The sequence below is a fragment of the Canis lupus genome, chromosome 21, assembly GCF_048164855.1.
Source record: "Canis lupus baileyi chromosome 21, mCanLup2.hap1, whole genome shotgun sequence".
Classification (NCBI taxonomy): Eukaryota; Metazoa; Chordata; class Mammalia; order Carnivora; family Canidae; genus Canis; species Canis lupus.
This window is the reverse complement of record NC_132858.1, coordinates 17,127,026-17,133,025: the sequence shown is the minus strand read 5'-3', so window position 1 is coordinate 17,133,025 and position 6,000 is coordinate 17,127,026. Positions and strand designations below refer to the sequence as shown.

Sequence of the window (6,000 nt, the reverse complement as noted above, 5' to 3'; positions counted from 1 at the left end):
AAAACTCACCAGCCCACGTATTCCAAAGAGAGCAGTCTTTGGTTTAGTCCAGCTCTTCAGGACATGAAATAACTGATTTTTTGATCCTTTAAACCTGATCTTGTTATTTTGATACTCCAATGTCCTGAAAGAATTCCAGGGTCATAGAATGCTAGAAATGGAAAAGTCACAGAGATCATCCCCCTTATTTATAGGAGAGTCAGGGTCTCTTATTCGTGTTTGTGTGCATTTGGTGGTAGTGCATTCCTCTCAGCAAACACACTCACCTCATATGTCCACAAATATTCACAACTGCTGACAGTCAGTTCCAAAGTAGATTTTGAACTCTTTCAAATATGAAACTAAAGCAGTGTTTTTCCCAACCACTTCAGTTCACAGTGAAGATAGAAGCTTTTTCTGAAATCCTGTGGCACAGGTAGTTTTGGACTAGCCAAATACGACTTTGAAATGTAGGTTTCTTTTTATGCCTAGGTCTTCTTTCTCCCAATAGGTGTAAATTACTAAAAATAATTGATATTAGTGGCTGACATTAACAAGCAATTGCTCTGTGGAAAATGCAAGCCACAGATATTTTCTCGAATAATAATAAACTCAAGAGGCGTCAACAGTGTGTTAACTATTATTTTGTCACCATGGCTTTTCAAGGACCATATCTTAATCATTCTATCTTCAAAGTGTGAAATGTTTTTGTTTATACAAGGAATTATTTGAGTTGATAGTAAGCATATGAACCTAGAATCTTTCTTATGGATACTCCCACACCTTGTGCTTCTTACTCTAATTTTAAACAGCTTGATGTATTCTTCCTCAGTTGATGAGTTAGAAAAATATTTGCCTGAAAATTTTGTCTAAATAAAAATGTCAAGCATTTTACACATTTTTGTTAATAAAATATAAATAGGCTGTCAGAATTTATGCCTTAAATAGATTTATAAACATTACAAGGAATTAGGGGAAATAATTTTATTTTGATGAACAAAATATATTCATATATTCATAGAAATTACTGGTAGAAATTACCACTCAAGATGAAGTCAGTTGAGCTTCCAGTGGATACTTATTTTTCTATGAGATTTCCATGGAAACTTGTTATGCAATATTTGATAGATTAATTAATCTCAAAGAAAGAGCATCTCAATGCCTCCCAAATTGTTATATTCATTTGAATTATATGGTTAGTGGAATAGCCTTCATTTCATTTAATGCCCAACTTGAATCCTCTGTTCTTGTGCCACTTCTGTCTTCATGCTGGTCGAAGAGTAAATATATCCAATCTCTCATTTGCAGGGCAGTCCTTTATAAACATAAATACGATTATTATGTGTTACTATAAAATCATCCCCATTCTAAATAACCCTACTGACATTTGTTTACATTTCCCTTTGTAAGCCTTTTATAAGGGAAGAGATTAATATACACAGATATGAATATTGTCTTCATGACATCTGAATGGTACTATCCACTCCGTCAAAACAGGAACTGAGAGGGCTTTATTTCTGTTCTGTTTACCCCACCCTAAATGTTGATTATCAGGATCTGAATTTTTCATCATTTCTCACAATATCGATAACTGGTTCTGTGTTCCTAGGTAGGCATTACTATTCTATCATGTGATAAAGATGAAATACAGAGACTGAATTTAATTTCCAATACAATTTTAGAACCCGAGGGAGTTTCAGATTTTATAGTTAGACTGTTCTTGAGATGGCAGAGAATATTGAATCCAAAAAGATCAAGTATGAATTGCTCAAGTCTGCATGGGGATTACAATGGACAGGAACTAGTCCTTGGGAATACTGTTGACCAGTCCAACACTATTTCCATTACTGCCTCCTTAACAGATTAAAAAACACTTGTCATAAATTTAAGAGGCTGTTTTGTATATGCTAATTGATATTTTACTTTTTTTCCAATTGATATTTTAAAAATGAAATGTATTTTTGAATTTCTTACATAGGTTACAACTGATTAGTGGAAGAGAAGAATCAGACAGGAGTGACTGAATTTCTTTTCTTGAGCCTCACAGATCATCTCCATCAACAGATTGTCCTCTTTGTCTTGCTCCTCTTCATCTATCTTGTCACCCTGGGGGGTAACATAGGGATGATCATTCTCATATGGACTGATCCCAGATTCCACACGCCTATGTACTTTTTCTCAGCCACTTGTCCTTTGTTGATCTCTGTTCCTCTTCTTCCATTGCCCCCAAGATGCTGTGTGATATCTTTGCAGAGAAAAAAGGCATCTCTTTCACGGGGTTGTGCTGCACAGATATGGTTCTTTGACCTTTCTGTGGCAACTGAATGTTTTCTCCTGGCTTCCATGGCATATGACCAGTATATGGCCATCTGTAAGCCTTTGCTATATAGACTTATTATGTCCCAGAGGGTCTGTGTGCAGCTTGTGGTAGGGCCTTATGCCATGGCTCTTATATACAGCATGACCTATATGATGTTGGTTTTGCTTACCCTTCTGTGGTCAAATGTCATTAATCATTTCTGTGATTTTTCACCACTGCTTTCTCTTGCATGTGCAGACACTTCCATGATTCAGTTTGTATTTTTCTTTTTGGCTGGATCTATACAAATATTCAGTGGCCTGATCATCATGATCTCCTACGTTTGCATCCTGGGCTGCCTTGAAGATCCAGACTGCTGATGGGAGGCAGAAAGCTTTCTCCACTTGCTCTTCTCACCTGGCCATTGTCTCCATGCTGTATGGGACTCTTTTCTTTATCTATGTTTGGCCTGGCTCAATTTCATCCCTGGATATCAATAAAGTGATTTCTCTATTTTATACTGTGGTAATCCCCATGTTGAACCCCCTTATCTACAGTCTGAAGAACAAGGAGGTAAAAAAATGTATTCAGGAAGAAGTTTGAAAGGAAAAATTCTCTAATGCTTTTGGTAAAATAGAACTGTGCTGTGTTGTACCATAGATGTTGGTTCATAATGTGTAGTAAAAATAACACTGGGCTGAGAATGAGAAGTTCTCTTTAATCCTGGGTAGTTACCAGGTTACTTATACTTCAAATATTTTTTTCTTCAGTCTTCTGCATTGCAAAACGATGGGGAATACAACATAATTTACAGATATTAACAGTATAAATGTAATGTATGCCAGAAGAAAATCCAGAACATTTATATATTCTCAAATGTGGGATGACATTTATTATAGCAAATGTTATAAGGGAACTATATTAAATGGAAAGAGAGAGTTCATTAATAAAGGTGTCATAGACCTTGTTAAAAGTTGAACAATGGAAAGTGAGAACACAGTTGCAAAACAGGTGACTCACAATGAGTTAATGTCCCAGTAGAAAAGTGCTGAACATATATGTGTGTATATATATATACACAGTAGAGAAATGGGCCAATTGAAGGAGCAATTGGCACAACTGGAAATGCAAAAGGCCAAAAATATAAATATATAAAATACTGTTCAACTTTGCAATTGTTTAAGTAAATAAAATTAAAATGAGAATGTTCTTTTCATTTATCTGATTATCAAACACTAAAATGATTATGTGCAATGCTGGTAAGGTTACCACTGGACATAGATGGCAATTTTACACTTACCTACTTCAGCTAAGTGTAGAATAGCTACATTTTCTAAAGTAATTTGATGATTTCTATTAAAATTCATATAATCTTTTACCTAGCTATCTTACATTTGGAAATCTGTGCTACAGAAAAAAAAATATCAGACACAAATGTTACAGCATCATTTATAGGGGGATAAAAGAAAACTAGTTTGTATCTTTGGGAGAAACATACACTCTTTGAAATGTTCCACAGCTAATTATAAAAAGTGGAAATTAGATATTTATGCTTTGGTTTGGAGGAAACTCCCTCACACAATCACTGATAGATGGGGAAAAAATCAAGTCAAAATTTAATCTGTAGAACTGATCACAGTTTGTGTTGGTTTGCAACCTCCTTGGGAGGCTGCCATGAAATGAGTGACTGGCCCCCATAACAAAGGGCAGGAGAGACCAAAGAAAGAAGCAGACCACTTCAGATTAGTAGATGGCAGGTTTAACTGGCGTAACAGGCATAACATAATTTAAGAGGTTGTTCTGGGTGCTGGAGTAAGAGTGTATCTCTGCTACTTCCTGACAAATCTTCAAAATTTATATAGAAGCCATAACGGGGTTCAGTCATATACACCACCCAGAGAGTCCCAAGAACACATCCCTCTCTCAAGGCTATGTCTTTGGGGCAGCTTTTGGGAGCAGAAAAGGTCTATAGAATGCACATTCCAAGGATAGGAGACAGGGGAGGAAGTTCAGGTTGCCAGGGTCCAACTCACAGGTCAACCAGAGCTCAGGTCTTCTTCATGACCTCCCCCAACACTTTGTAAAATAAAATAAAATAAAATAAAATAAAATAAAATAAAATAAAATAAAATAAAAAAGGTGCAGGTAAAACTTACTTACTGTGTAAAATATATTGGTACATATGTATGTACACGATCATGGAGAGAAGTGTGCAAAGTTACTGGTCAAACTGTTAACCTCGGTTACTTCAGTAGGGCGACGTTGGAAGTAGCATCGGGGGCAGGGGTTAGGGTGCTTCATGCTCATGTGAGTTGTTGGACTTGTTTTACAACAAATGTTTAATTTTGTAACTAAAATTTACTTTTGAAAAGCCGTAATCTGTGTCAAAACTGAATGAATGAATACATCTGTAAGTAAATAAATTTGGATGAATGGACTCAATGCCTTCTGGTATGGCTGCTTCTCCATTCTAACAGTCTGATTTTGTGAAATACTTTTAAATACTGGTGAATGAAATCTTTGCCAAAAACTAAGTAAAATGGGGAGGTGGGAGTGGGGATGGGGTAATTGGGGGATGGGTACTGAGGAATCCCATCCCATTGATGGGATGAGCACTGGGTATTATATTAGATGTTGGCAAATTGAATTTAATTTAAAAAATGTAAAAAAAAAAAACCAAATAAAATGGAGATATTCTTAGCAACTCTGTGCTTCAATCTCTTAATTTTTCCCTATAAGGATCAGTATTTTCTCCCTCCAACCTCCCCTCCGGTCTATAATTTTTATACAAGGTGGTAAGTTTTCTCCTTATTAAAAGCATCAAGATGATTTAAAAAATGCTAAAATCAAAGTGACCCAGTGCAAATGGTGAACTTTGAAAAGTAAACCAAATGTTATCTTAAATAGATCCATGTTAAACTACATTTTATACTTGTTGTAGCACAACATTTCATAGAAAGAATGTATGCTTCTCCTAGTGATGCAAATTCAGCATATTTCCTTTTATTCCCCCTACAAATGATATCCCAATATTGGTGTCTGGTATTTATATACCTGTAACCCAGATTTCCAAATATAAGATAGTTAGGTCGAAGATTATGAATGATTAATTTTGTTAATTGTCAGTTTTCTGAAATTTCCCAGTACCGTACTACTCAGAGTTGTTGAGACTTGGGCTTAGGTGTGCCAAAGGGACATGAGTTTTTATCTAGAATGATCAACAGTTTCTTCCTCGTCAGACTTTGTCTTAAAATGACTCTATTCTGCATCTCCATTATATAACATGTCTCAAATCTGTCACCTGTGAGATAGTCATTTCCTAGTATGAGAGCTGAAGTATTTTCTGTCATTTTAATGGCTTCTTAAACATGTATGATGCACATCCTATTGAATGGGGGTTGGGAGGAGAACAGCAGGCAGCAAGTGATGATTATAAATTTCTTGAATTGCTCTATGGTCCTTTTCCAAGAATATGCAAATATATTCAAACCAACTGTCTTCCTCTAGCTCTAGTTATTGCTGTTCTGATCTCCTAATGTATTCTGTCTAGAATTCTCTTCCTACCATATTCATGTGGATTAGCTACTCGTTTTTCACATACTGTTTAAGTGTTACTGCCCCTTAGAGACTCACCCTAAGGAAGTGATTCTCAGAGACAGGGCCAATTAGAGCCTACCCTCTGTATTTTGTTCTTATGGCACCATGTTCTTTTCCTTTAGATT

At 35.9% G+C, this 6,000-nt stretch overlaps 1 pseudogene; it reads left to right on the top strand.

Moving 5' to 3' along the window:
- Nucleotides 1-2,103: 2,103 nt before the first annotated feature.
- On the top strand, nucleotides 2,104-2,881 carry LOC140613642 (olfactory receptor 5G3-like; annotated as a pseudogene).
- The last annotated feature ends 3,119 nt before the right edge of the window (nucleotides 2,882-6,000 follow it).